This window comes from Hyaena hyaena, unplaced genomic scaffold (assembly GCF_003009895.1).
Source record: "Hyaena hyaena isolate Hyena2069 unplaced genomic scaffold, ASM300989v1 scaffold_63, whole genome shotgun sequence".
Taxonomy (NCBI): domain Eukaryota; kingdom Metazoa; phylum Chordata; class Mammalia; order Carnivora; family Hyaenidae; genus Hyaena; species Hyaena hyaena.
The window spans coordinates 732,195-746,334 of NW_024080695.1; the positions used below are offsets into that span (position 1 = coordinate 732,195).

Sequence of the window (14,140 nt, forward strand, 5' to 3'; positions counted from 1 at the left end):
TTTTAAACCATGACTTGTTTAGAAGTATTTGTAAATACCCAAGCATAGGTCTTTTGGATGACTTTTAATCATTGACTTTTAATTTAATGCTGTTGAATATCATAGTCTCCATTGTGACGATTCCTTTCCAGTCAGTTCTACTAATGCATATTAAGTTTTCCTAAATGTCCTGTGTGTGCTTGGAACTGTGCTCTCAGAGTAGGAGAGCTCTGTGTTCACCCGTTAGATCAACCCCTTGTTAATCGTGCTCTTCATTCCTTCTGTGCTGTTACTGATGTTGTGTGCTTATTAATCTGTGGGTTTCTGAGTCAGGTCGGCTCAACTCCTACCCTGCGCGTGTATCTGTCCTCCTTTCTTTAGAGGTAATTTCATTTTTGCTCTGCACTTGAGAGCTGCACAGGTAAACACGTGTGAAAGTGACTAAATCTTGGTGTGCGTGCCCTCCTCGCACAGAAGCCGTGTGGGGCTTCTCCGGCCCGTTTGGTTTGCTGTGCGCAGGTGTGCGCAGGGCTGCGTGAGCTCCCCTTCCGCTTGCGCTCCTCTCCCGTGGCCCTGGCCGTGGCGTGTTTGAGGCGGGCTTGTGCAGTCAGCATAAAGGTAGACTCCCCTCGGTCTGTCGCTTCCTGCGGTTGCTGGCCTGTTCGGGTTTATTTCTTCCAGCACGCAGGTCATGGCTCAAGCGTCTCCTGTAGCTCCCTCTTGGGCTGCACCCGGTGCCGCCCCTGTGCCCAGAGTTTGCACCCTCCCTGCAGTTTGCACTGCTCGTTACCGGTTCCGGCACCGTGCGCCTCTGCACCTGCCGTCAGCTTTCCTGATGTTCTGAACTGTATACAAATGCCATACCATACGCATTATTTTGGGCCTGATTTCTTTTGTTCACTGTTATATTTCAGATTCGTGAATGTAGTTTCTTCATTTTCATTCTATCTGCTGTTCACCTTTTTGAACATACTATAGTTATTTCCAGACTTTGCTGCTGTAAATGCTGCTCTTAGAGCACACGTTCTCACATGATGTTGTGTGTACGTGTGTGAGAGAAATCACTGAGTCCTGGAGAGTTTATAAAATTAACTCAAGATTAATAGCATACTTTTTAAATGAAAATTATTTTGCAAAACAAAAATAATTTCATGAGTAGAGAAGCATTGTTTTGTTTGGGTAAAATACAAGATAGCTAGATTCTCATACTGTTTCTGTGTTTGGTCTGTCGTTATAGGTTATTTTGGTTGAAGTGTATGAAGAAAGTAGTTTCATAGCTTTTTCAGGTAATTGTGGATATTCTTTTTTGATACTGCTCGAAACCACGACAAGTAATAGTTTCTTAATGGTTAGTTGCAGTGTAGAATCTGAAACAGTAATTACATTTGTTGCTGTCACCACTGCTGTCAAAAAAAAGTCTTTAAAGTGGAGGAGCTTTGGAGCGCACAGTGTTGGGTACAGCTTTCCCAGACTTCTGATTTTGGTGTGCAAGCTCAGATTTTGATTGGCCACAAATAGCATCAGCTGTGATGCTATTTGAAGTGAAAGGCTCATTTCATTCATTTTTGAGAAGACTGCCACTATCCGAGTATGAATAGCCGTAGTTTGGTGTATCAGGCATTCTTTTTTTTTTTTTTTTTAAATGTTTTATTTATTTCTAGGAGAGAGAGACAGCGTGAGCAGGGGAGGGTCAGAGAGAGAGGGAGTCACAGACTGAAACAGGCTCCAGGCTCTGAGCTGGCAGTCAGCACAGAGCCCGACGCGGGGCTCGAACCCACGAACCGCGAGATCATAACCTAAGCGAAAGTCGGACGCTTAACCGACTAAGCCACCCAGGCGCCCCAATGTGTGTCAGGCATTCTTGATGCCTCTTGGGGGAAGTGGCTCATTCAGCTCAGAGCGCACAGTGCTTTTCTTGGGAATATTACTAAAATACTTCATGCCTACTTCGTGCTTCATCACATAGGATATTCCCGAGACGTGTGCTTGAAGGTTGAGATTGAATACAGTTAATGATTTTTAATGCATCAAGAGCATTCTCTAGTGGAACTAGGCTTTTTTTTTTATGTAAAAATTTTTTTAATGTATATTTATTTTTAAGAGAGAATGCAAGTAGGGAGGGGCAGAAAAAGAGGGAGACACAGAATCCGAAGCAGCTCCAGGCTCTGAGCTGTCAGCACAGAGCCTGATGTGGGGCTTTAACTCACAAACGGCGAGAACATGACCTGAGCTGAAGTCGGACACCCAACAGACTGAGCCACCCAGGCGCCCTGGAACTGGCCTTTTTAAAAATTAAATTATTTTTTATTAATTTTTTTTTTTAATGTTTACTTAGAGAGACAGAGCAGGAGTGGGGGAGGGGCAGAGAGGGAGACAGAATCCAAATGTGCTGAGCTGTCAGCACAGAGCCTGACGTGGGGCTTTAACCCATAAACTGTGAGACAGTGATCTGAGCTAAAGTTGGACACTTAACTGACCGAGCCACCCAGGTGCCTCAGTTTGTTTATTTTTGTTATGTACATTTATTTTGAGAGAGAATATGTGAGAGCACGCCCATGCTCACGTGAACACGAGTAGGGGAGGGGCATAGAGGAGAGAGAATCCCAAGCAGACTCTACACTATCAGCGCTGAGCCCAGTGCGGGGCTTGAACTCACAAACCGTGAGATCATGACCTGAGCTGACACCCAGAGTCAGGTGCTTAACCGACTGTGTCACTCAGGCGCCCCAGTGGAACTGGCCTTTTTTGAACTAAGTGCATGGACATGAAGAGCGGTGGCTGCTAGTGCACTTGTTCTGCGCCTCATTCTTAACGAGGCGCTGGCACTTGTGCCCACCAGTGCGAATGTCAACACAGGGAAAAGGCACATAACACCTAGATGTTAATGTGCAAATAGCTTTCACTCGTGGACTTGCTCAGAGGGTGTTCCAGCCTTCCGGGGGTCCATGGACCACGTTCAAAGAACTGCTGTTCCACTGGAGCACAGTGGTCCCCTGTCTGTGGGACCCCTGTTCGTGGCCTCGGTTCCCACGGTTGGCCAGTCTAGAAGCAGGTGATCCTCCTCCCTGCGTGTGGTCAGGAGACCAGCGGCAGCCTGATGCAGGCCACAGCGCCCACACCACTCACCTTACTTCATGTCCACATGTGGGTGCTTCATCCCCTCACGTCATCTCAGGAAGGGTGAGTGCAGGCCAGTGAGTCATTTTGAGAGAGAGAGAAAGACCACATTCACACAGCTTTTATTACAGTGTATTGTTACCCTTGCTCTAGTTTATCATTAGTTTTTGTTGTTAATCTCTTGCTGTATTTCATTTATAAATTAAACTTTGTCATTGGTATGAAAGTGTAGGAAAAAACACAGTATAGATAGGGTATAGGATATTCACGGGTTCAGGCACCCACTGGGGGTCATGCAATGTATTCCTTGCTGATGATAAGGGGGAACGACTGTATTTGTCTTTGTCTTTTTCTTACGGCTATATGGGACTTTTTTTTTTTTTTAAGTTTGTTTATTTATTTTGAAAGAGAGAACAGGGTGGGGGCAGAGAGAGAGTGAGAGAGAGAATCTCCAGCAGGCTCCGCACTATCAGTGCAGAGTCTGATGCGGGGCTTGATCTCATGAACCACGGGATCGTGACCTGAGCTGAAATCAAGAGTTGGACACTTAACCTACTGAGCCCCCAGGTGCCCCATTATGGGACTTCTTTATGTGTGTTGAATATGAGCCCTTTGTTGGTTTTGTGCATTGGTACCTCTTTTGCTTACCTTTTCACTGTTTGTAGTGTCTTCTGATGAACACAAGTTCATTTTTAATCTAGTCAGATTTCTCAAAGTTTACCTTGGTAGTTACTGCTTTGTTTAGTCCTGTTTATTAACGATTTTTCCTATCATGAGATCATAAACCTATTTTTGGTATGTGTTTTCTATTACAACTATCCAGAGAAATATGTGACAGTGCAGGCCACCGTGTGAGTAATTTTAATATTTTAGTAGCCACATACCATATTTTTTTTTCCTCAGTGCATCCAAACTATTATTTTAGCCTGTACTCAGTATAAAAAATATAAATGAGATATTTTCAATTTGTTGCAGCTTGAATATTCAGAATCCTTTGTGTATTTTACGTGTACAGCCATGTCACTTGGGATGCTCACATTTCACGGGCCCGTTGGGCACCTGCGACTAGGGGCTGCCGTTCTAAACAGCAGAGTCCTGCACTTTTATTGCCTTTGCCTTTCATGGTTAGCCCTGCAACCCTCCTGGAATTGAAATTAAATTTTTATACGGTGTGAGGTAAAGGTCAAGTTAGATTTACTTCTGTGTGTAAATCCAGTTCCCTAGCAGCCTCTATTGAAATGACTGTTGTCCCCTCCTCCGCCCTGCACCCACTTTTTAGCACCGCCTTTATAACTCAAGCATCCATGTATGTGTGGATGTACTCCTGGGCTCTGTGGTTTTTTTTGTTTTTTGTTTTTTGTTTTAAAGGTTTTATTTATTTCTGAGAGAGAGAGAGACAGCATGAACAGGGGAGGGTCAGAGAGAGAGGGAGACACAGAATCTGAAGCAGGCTCCAGGCTCTGAGCTGTCAGCACAGAGCCTGATGCGGGGCCTGAACCCACAAACTGTGAGATCATGACCTGAGCCGAAGTCAGATGCTTAACCAACTGAGCCACCCAGGGGCCCCTTCTGGGCTCTGTGTTGTTCATTGTTTTGTTTGTCCTTGTGCTGATAGTATGTTGTTTTAATTACTGTAGCTTTGTCATAAATCTCAGATTTTCAGAAAGTCCTCTTGTATTCTTCAAAAATGTCTTATTCTTTGTTCTTGGAATTTCTGTATAATTGAAAATTATCTTGTCAACTTACACACACACACACACACACACACACACACACACACAAACACCCTCTTAGGATTTGGCTGGGATTGCACTGAGTCTATAATTCCATAATAGGAAAATTAAGTTCTAATGTTCTCAATAATCTAATAATCCCATCGGGTATAGAATTTTTTCCTGTGTATAAGTGTTTTATATTTTTCTGGGTTATGCCATTGCTCCTTAAAAGAGAGAAAAAAAAAGGTTTATCCCTAGGTATTTGACATTTGCTTATTCTATTTTTTTAAGTTTTTATTTATTTTAGAGAGAAAGAGAGCATGTGTATGTGAGTGGGAGAGGGGCAGAAAGAAAGGGGGACAGAGAATCTGAAGCAAGATGAGAGAGCAGAGAGCTTGATATGGGGCTCAAACCCACAAACCTTGAGATCATGACCTGAGCTGAAGGCAGACACTTAACTGACTGAGCAACCCAGGCGCCCCTGCTTATTCTGTTTTAAATGATGTCTTCTACATTCTTCCTCTTCTTTGTCAGTATAGATGTAATTGACTTACCTTTTTGAGTTGCTAATTGAATGGACGTTGCAAGACCCCTATTTTATGACTCAGGTCTTTGATCTTACTTTTTTCAACTGGAATCCCAGTTGTTTTCTTTTTTCTAGAGTTGCAATTTCAAGTTACAGTTTGTCTCAGATGTTTTCTGTATTGCTGGGTAGTCCTGCAACACTCATTAAAAGACTCCACACAGATGACTTTTACTCACCTTCTCAACCTTGGTTACTGGCACACACTCAAGACTGTGGGTAAAAAGTGGAATATTAAGGAGGCAGTTGTAGAGAACACCTGACATTTGAGACAGAGATGACTGTAAAGCAGACATCAGAGAAACAGAAAAACAAGCAAGTGTGATAACCAGAACTGAGTGAAGATAGTCGTTTTGATGTTTATTTATGTATTTATTTTGAGAGAGAGACAGAGCACATGTGCATGAGCAGGGGAGGGGCAGAGAGAGAGAGAGAGAGAGAGAGAGAGAGAAAATCCCAAGCAGGTTCTACATTGTCAGCACATGGCTCCATCTCAGGAACTGGAGCTTCAGGAACCATGAGATCATGAGCTGAGCTAAAATAAAGAGTTGATGCTTAATCAACTGAGCCACCCAGGCGCCCAGTGAAGGTAGTCATTTGAAGGATGGTGTGGTCAGTAGTTGTGGGGCCTGGGATTTGATTTTTTGCCCTACTTGAAGGTGATAAGCTACTTTGTTACTACTTCATGGATATTGGCAGGGGACATGAGACTCCTGGCTCTGAGACTGCGGACTTTATCGCTCACAGCGCAGCAGCCATCATGAGTATGACCATGTCCACCCCCCTTGTTCCCTCCCCTTCCCCAAATCCCATGTCTGTGAAGTGGAGAGGCCTACATACGTGCTGTGGATACAGTGAGTTTATGTTGGTCAGGGTTCGGGAAGACTGAGTTTGGGGATCTGTCATTTGTATAGTGGGCAGTAAGCACGCCTGCACTTTGTCTTAAGGTTATCTGTTGCATAAATGCTGAGAAATGGCCCAGCGGGGAGGGATGGGAGAGAATAGGCAGAGTGTTACAGCCTTGGTAGATCCATCAAGACCATGAGAGGGGCGCCTGGGGGCTCAGTCCATTAAGCTCCTGACTTTGGCTCAGGTCATGATCTCTCGGTTTGTGGGTTTGAGCCCCACGTCAGGCTCTGTGCTGACAGCTAGCTCAGAGCCTGGAGCCTGTTTCAGATTCTGTATCTTCCCCTCTCTCTGACCCTCCGCTCATACTGTCTGTCTGTCTGTCTGTCTCTCTCTCAGAAATAAATAAAACATCAAAAATAAAAAAGACCATGAGAGACCCACGGAGGACTGTCTCCAACAGTCCTCCGAACAGACATTTTAACAAGTTAACCAAGAAAAGATATGAGGTGTAGAATGTGGTAACAAAGAGATTGCAACTGGCCTTGCTAGATTCATGTTAGTGGAAGTGTGGGAGTAGAAGCCAGACTGAGCTGTGTGAAGACTAAGGTATTGGTGAGGAAGCTGAGAAAGTCAGCCTAAGGTGCTCATTTTGAAGATTCTTGACCGAAGGCAGGGAGGGCAGACCCAGAGGGAAAGGAGAGCTGGACTCGGGGCTGGGAGCATTTCAGTGTGGAAGGAAGGAGCTGGTGGTTGGAGAGCGGCATCTCCCCCACACTTAAATTTCAGTTTTTGTTATGTAGTATTTGAGAAAGCGGTATATGAATATGTGTGTACTAAGCATGTTATGAAGGACAGTAAAATGACCACCAGCCAGCATTAAACCCAGGCCATTCTTGAGACTTGGGCACCTTTCTGTGTTGCCTTCCCATCTTCCCTCCTCGCCTTCTGAGGTAGCCTCCACCCTTGAAAATTATATTTATCATTCCCTTATTTAAAAATTCCTTTAAAAATTATATTGCCTATATGCGTATCTCTAAATAATAAGTTGTTTAATTTTGTGTTTCTGATCTTTATGAAAAGCATACATTTATGTTGTCTCTGTGTCTTTATGATTCCTCACGCTGCCTGTCTAGCTGCACTTATTCGCAAGTGTAATCCATCCATGATTCACATACAATTCAATATGTTACTGTATATAATTTATTCATCAATAATTTTGTTGAAAGATACACAGTTTTGCTTTTTTCTTTTTTAATACAATTGTCAGTGATTGTTAAAAATGCTGTCAGGGCATTTGTTCAGCTGTTTCCAGTTCCTCATTGGTACGGGCTTTGTAGAGTGTGTGTTGATCAGTCCGTATTCTCCAGAAAAAGAGAACCAATAGAAAAGAGAGGGATTGGGCGGGGGGGGGGAGATAGGGGAAGGAAAAAAGAAGGAATGAGGAAGGGGACGGAAGGGAGGAGAGAGAGGAGATTTATTACCGGGCTTGGCTCATGTGGCTCTGGAGGCCGCAGTCTGCTCTCTGCGGGCTGGAGACCCAGGAAAGCTGGTGGTGTCGTTCAGTCCAGAGGCCTGAGGACCAGGGGCCGGTGTGTGAGTCTGGGTCTGAGTTGGAAAGCCCAACCCTGGAGAACCTGGAGACCCAGGATTGCTGATGTCTGAGGGCAGGAGGTGGGTGTCTCAGCTGAGGCCAGGGGGCGGGGGGGGGGGGGGGGGGGGTCGCTTGGCCCCTCCCCTTTTTGTCCTGTCACAGGACATCCTCAGTGGGAGGGACGCTGCCCAGCCTCACTGGTGAGGGTCGTCTTTATCCAGACTGCAGATGCAGATGCTCATGTCTTCAGAGACACCCTCACCAGCATACCCGGAAGTAATGTTTTACTGCCTGTCTGTCATTACCTCTTAGCCCAGTCAGGTTGACACGAAAAATTACTTGTCAGGGTGTTTATGCAGTACAATTGCTGGGCTGTAGGTAGTTCAAAAGCTTATTACATTTATAAGATAATAGCAGTTTCCTAAGTGATCATTCCAGTTTCTATCCCTGCCCGTAGTGTTTGAGTTCCAGTTACCATATTCTTGCCCACGCTTAGCATTGGGTTGGCAGGCTTTGAAATTGTTTGGCGGTGGGAAGGAGTCACGTAGGGAAGCGGTGGTGCCTCTGCGGTCCCACTAGGATAGGAGAGCTGGGATCTCTTTCTAGAAGAATCATCCTTTTGTTGAGTTGGGATTCTCAGGCGAGGCTGCATAGGGGTGCAAGTAAGGTGGGCTGCGGAGTGTGGAACATGAGAACACTGCTGCCAGAAGTCTTTTCTATAACTTTTTTTTTTTTTTTTTGAGAGGGAGAGTGGATTTCACAGGATGGGAAGGAACTGGGGAGTGGGTAAAGTTTCACATGGTCTCAAGAAATGAGAACAGTGAGCTGTCAGGGTGTCCAGGTTGTGGCTAGCCTGAATCCTTGCTGAGGGTGCAGACGTTGCTGTGCAGTGGCCTTGACCTCCCCCTCAGCAACGTCCCCTGTGTTGGACAAGGAGAGCAAGGCGCAGCCCGGTGGGAAGGGCCAGGGGTGGCCGCACTGGTCAGCAGACGACGGGCCTCTGGGGCATCTGCTCGGCTCACCCCTGCCCGCTGGCATGCACTGCCCCCTCCCCTGGGCACGTGCGTGCACCCACCCCAGCTCAGGACAGCTACTTTGTCCTGGCTCCTGTCTCCCCCCTCAGCTCAGGGTGTCTGCACAAGCTCAGCACAGAATAGGCACCTAGGGATGGTTTTTGACTGAAAGGAACACGCCTACCTTTAATCTGTATCCAAAGGTAACATTTTTAGGACCTCAGAACATTTACAGATACGCCTCCTGCACAGTAGAGTTCACAGTATTTTGTTTGTATTCTGATCATGGAGGAGGACATGTTCAGATCGTTGGAGGGCCTGCCGTGTATCAGAGGGCTTTGTTCCTGGCTTCCGTGGCCTGGTGGGCCTGGGTGCAGATAACAGAGGTTATCTTAATACTTAGCATTCATTGCTGAGGCCAGGCAGAGACCCATGGTAGGTATGGCCCGCTCTGTGCAGGAGAAATTCAGACAGGCAGAGAGGTGGGACGGTCAAGGTGTTTTGTAGAAAGAGACCTTCGGGGAGACAGGCCTAACTCAAGAGTCTGCTTCTTAGTAGTCAGAACCAGGCCCATGTTGAATTTAGCAGCTTGTTTTCAGTTAATCATTTGAGCCTAACTCGGGGCTCAAACTCATGAACTGCAAGATCCTGACCTGAGCCAAAGTCAGATGCTCAGCAGACTGAGTCACCTAGGTGCCCCCATCTGTCTCTCTAAGATAATGTTAATTGAATGATTTTTAGATTTAAAAATTTTTAAGTTGTAGACCAGCTTGGGTTTTTATAAACACACAAAGGCTTAAAAAGTATAAGTTATATTGCATTTTACATTTGTGTATGTTTAAGTAATGAAAATAATTTAAGTCTGGTGTGTGTGGGGGGGTGGGAGATGGCATACGAGAGAATTGTTTTTTGTTTTTTGTTTTTTTAAATTTTTAGCGTTTATTTATTTTTGAGAGAGAGCGAGGGACAGAGTGTGGGTGGGGGAGGGGTAGAAAGAAAGGGAGACACAGAATTCAAAGCAGGCTCCACGCTCCGCGCTGTCAGCACAGAGCCTGATGCGGGCTCAAACCCACAAATCACGAGATCACGACTTGAGCTGAAGTTGGACGCTCAATGGATTGAGCCACCAGGCTCCCCAAAAATTATTTTCTCTGAAGAGGTCTGTAGTGTTCAGGCATCTTGCCACAAATAAGATTACTTGGCAAATTAATATTCTGTTTTTTGTTTTCAGGTTTGATTATGTTTTAATTTTTATTTATTTATTGAGAGAGAGTGCATGAGTGAGCGGGGTAGTGAGAGAGAGAGAGAGAGAGAGAATCCCAAATCTCAAGCAGGCTCTACACTGTCAGCACAGGAGCCTGATTCATGGCTTGAACCCATGAACTGTGAGATTATGACATGAGCCGAAATCAGGAGCTGACTGAGCCACTCAGGCCCTCCAAAGGTTATTTTAAAGGCTTCTTTTGATTCTGGACATTAGCAATTGTGTCTGTGTTCTCAAATATATCACTAAACATAGGCTTGCATTTCATACTAAAGAGCCTGGTTCTCCAGCAGTTACGTGCCTGCGGGTCTTATCAAGGCCTAGTCTCAATTTAAACCAGCTATTTAAGAGGTTGCCAGTATTTGTTTATATCTTGAATATTTGCTCTGTTTGGTCTTAGTTCCTAATACAAACATGTAAAGTTCCTTTAAGATGAACGTCATGAAATTAGCTCCTGACACACGATGTTACTACCGCTCAGAGTTGTCAGACCGAGTGGACAGAACTGGGTCAGCCTCCCAGACCGTCCAGTTGGTGGTCTTTGGTTTTTCTTGCTTAATGTAATGATTTTGAGACTCCTCTCTGTTGTTTCATGTATCCGTAGTTAATTCTTTTTTTATTTCTGAGTAATATTCCTTACCCATTCTCTAATAAAAGGAAATTTATGTTTTTTGGTTTTACCTGTTTGCATTACAGCCACTGGTAACATTTGAGTACAGGTCTTTGTGTGGACATAGTTCATCTCTCCTTGTTAAATGCCTAGGAGTAGGAATGCTAGGTATAGTTAACATTTTAAGGATCTGTCTTGGAATTTTTCAAAGTGCTTATACTATTTTCCAGCCATGTATGAGAGTTCCTCACCAAGGCTGGATATATTGACAGTCCTTAATTGTAGCCATTCTACTGGCTTATAGTGCATCTCATGGTTTTAACTGGCATTTTCTTAATGACTTGATGAACATCTTTTCTTGTACTTATTTTCCATCTGTATTGCTTTGGTGATGTGGCTCTTCAAATCTTTTGCCTATTTTTAATTAGGTTATTTGTCTTATTAAATTGTGACCAAAAAAAAAATAAATAAATTGTGACATCTCTATAGTATATTCTGAATACAAGCCTTTCATCATCAGATAATGGTTTTCAAATATTTTTTCCCAGGGTGTGGCTTGCCTTCTCATTACATAACACTGTTGTTTGAAGAGTAAAATTTTAAATTTTATCAAGTCCAGTTTATCAATGTGTTTAAAATATTTTGAGAGAGAGAGAGGAGAGAATGAATCTCAGGCAGTCTGTACACTCAGCATGGAACCTGACATAGGGCTTGATCCCACGACCATGAGATCATGACCTGAGCCGAAATCAAGAGTTGGATGCTTAACTGACTGAGCCAGGCACCCCCAGTTTATAAATTTTTAAGCAATTTGGGCTTTTTGTGTTCTTTGTAAGTAATCTTTGCTACCCAAGGTTATAAAGATTTTTTTGCCCTGTGTTTTTTTCTAAATGTCTTATGTTTATAGCCCACATATTTGATCTGTGATCCATTTTGTTTTTTGTTTTTTTTTTAAATATTTATTTTTGAGAGAGCATGAGCAGGGAGGGGCAGAGAGAGAGGGAGACATAGAATTCAAGGCGGGCTGCAGGCTCTGCACTGTCAGCACAGAGCCCGACGCGGGGCTCGAACTCACAAATTGCAAGATCATGACCTGAGCCAAAGTTGGACACTTAACCCACTGAGCCACCCAGGCGCCCTGATCTGTGATCCATTTTGAGTGAAGGTTTGTATCTTTTGTAAAGTAAGGTTGAGTTTCCTCCTTTTCACATGTGGATATCCACTTGTTTCAGAACCATTTGCTGAAAATACTATTTTTCCTTGTTAAATTACCTTGGCATCGCTGTAAAAAATCAGTTGGTACTGAATGTGTGGGTCTAATTCTGGACTCTGTCTTGTACTTTACACATATTATTTATCCTTTTGTTAGTACCATACAGTCTTGATTCCTTAAATTACATAGAAGTAATTTCTGTGTTCTTTTTCTTTGTAATTTCTTTGTTCTTTTTCAACAATGTTTTGTCTATTCTAGCTCCTTTGTGTTCCTGTATAGTTTTGAATCATCTTCCAGTTTCTACAGAAAAGCCTGCTGAGATTTTAACTGACATTGTATTGAGTCTATAGACCAATTGGGGGAGAATTTATATCTTAATAATATTGAGTCTTTTAATTCATGAATTTAGTATGAATTCTCATGTATTTAGGTCTTTTAAGTTTATTCTTAAAATAGTTTGTAATCTTTAACATTCAGGCTCATCGTGTATTGAAAAATTTCCAAGATGGTTTGCATTTTCTTGCTATTTTAGATGGCACTTCTAAAAAATTTTTAATATCTAATTGCTTATTGCTAATATGTAGAAATACAGGGATTTTTTTTAATTGACCTTATATCCTGAGAAAGCTCATTTACTGTAGTTACTTGGTTGATTCCTTAAGATTTTCTTTAATTTTTAAAAATTATTTTAGAGAGAGCAAATGGTTCAGAGGGGCAGAGAGAGAGAGAGAGGAGAAAGAGAATTCCAAGCAGGCTCCACACTCAATGCAGAGCCTAATGTGGGACTCAGTCCAACAACCCTGAGATCATGACCTGAGCCGAAAGCAAGAGTCAGATGCCCAACCAACTAAGCCACCTAGATGCTCCAGTTCCTCAAGATTTTCTACACAGATGATCGTATCATCTACAAATAATGTATTTTTTTCTTTCCAATCTGTGTATCTTTTTTTATTTTCCCCTTCTTGTCTTACTCTATTGGCTAAGCCCTGCAGTATCATGCTGAATAGGAGTGGTGTGAGCAGAGACACCCTTTCTTGTTTTCAGTCTTAGGGGGAAAGCATTTAGTCTTTCACTATTAAGTATGGTGTTACCTGTAGGATTTTGTAGATCAGGTGGGAAAAGTCTACTTCTCTTTTTAGTTTGCTGAGAGTTATCATGAATGGATATTTACTTTTGTGAAAGTCTTTTTGTATTGAGATGATCATTGAATTTTTCTTTTTTAGTTTGTTAACAAAATTAATTATGGTGATTTTTGAAATGTTGAATGAACCTTGCATTCCTGTGATAATCCACACTTGATTGTGATGTATTATTATTCTTCCCAAAGATTGCTATGTTGGCTTTGCTGATATTTTGTTAAGGACTGTTAATCTGTATTCATGAAGGATAATAGCCTGTAAGTTTCTTGTCTCATAGTATCTTTGCGTGGTTTTGTTGTCAGGATAATGCCTTGTGGATTGAACTAGGAAGTATTCTCTTTTCTTTAGTTTTCTGGAAAAGTTTGTGTACAGGTGGTATTATTTCTACTTTAAATGTTTGGTAGAATTCACCAGTAAAGCTGTTTTGACCTGGAGTTGCCTTACTGGGATGGTTTTGAATTTGAAGTTCAATTTATTTGATAAAGGTTATCTATTTCTTCCAGTGTGTTTCATTAATTTTCATTCTTAAAGATGTATGTGTATTTTACAGTGTATGTTAAGTCATGATGCTGTACACCTGTATACAGTTATATAGTACTGTACGTTATATGTCAGCAAAACTGGGAAAAAAGAAATTTGCCCATTTTATGTCAAATGTATTGGCATGAAGTTGCTCAGAATATTCCCTTACCTATCTTTTTAATTTCCGTGGGCTCTGTAGTGATTGCTCTTGCCACTTTATTCCTGACGTTGGTTGAGGTTTGCTTTTTTTCCCCCCTATAGCCTAGCTAGAGGTTTGTCAATTTTATTAATCTAAGAACCACATTTTGGTTGAATTGATTTTTCATTTTCTGTTTCATTAATTTTTGCTCTTAGGTTTATTATGTCTATCTTTCAACTTCACAGTTAATTTGTTAAATTTCATAAAATTCTATTTAAGCATTTCTTTAGCTTCATCCTACAAATTTTAATGTTTTGTTTTTCATTATGTTCAAAATATTTTATGATTACCCTTATTATGATTTATTCTTTGACTCATGGATTATTTAGAATTTTGGTTTTAGAGG

At 42.5% G+C, this 14,140-nt stretch overlaps 1 protein-coding gene across 8 annotated transcripts in view; it reads left to right on the top strand.

Annotated features, from left to right (window-relative positions):
* FAM193A (family with sequence similarity 193 member A) overlaps positions 1–14,140 on the top strand; it is a 164,376-nt gene that overhangs the window by 77,976 nt on the left and 72,260 nt on the right. The gene's annotated exons all lie outside the window — the stretch shown is intronic.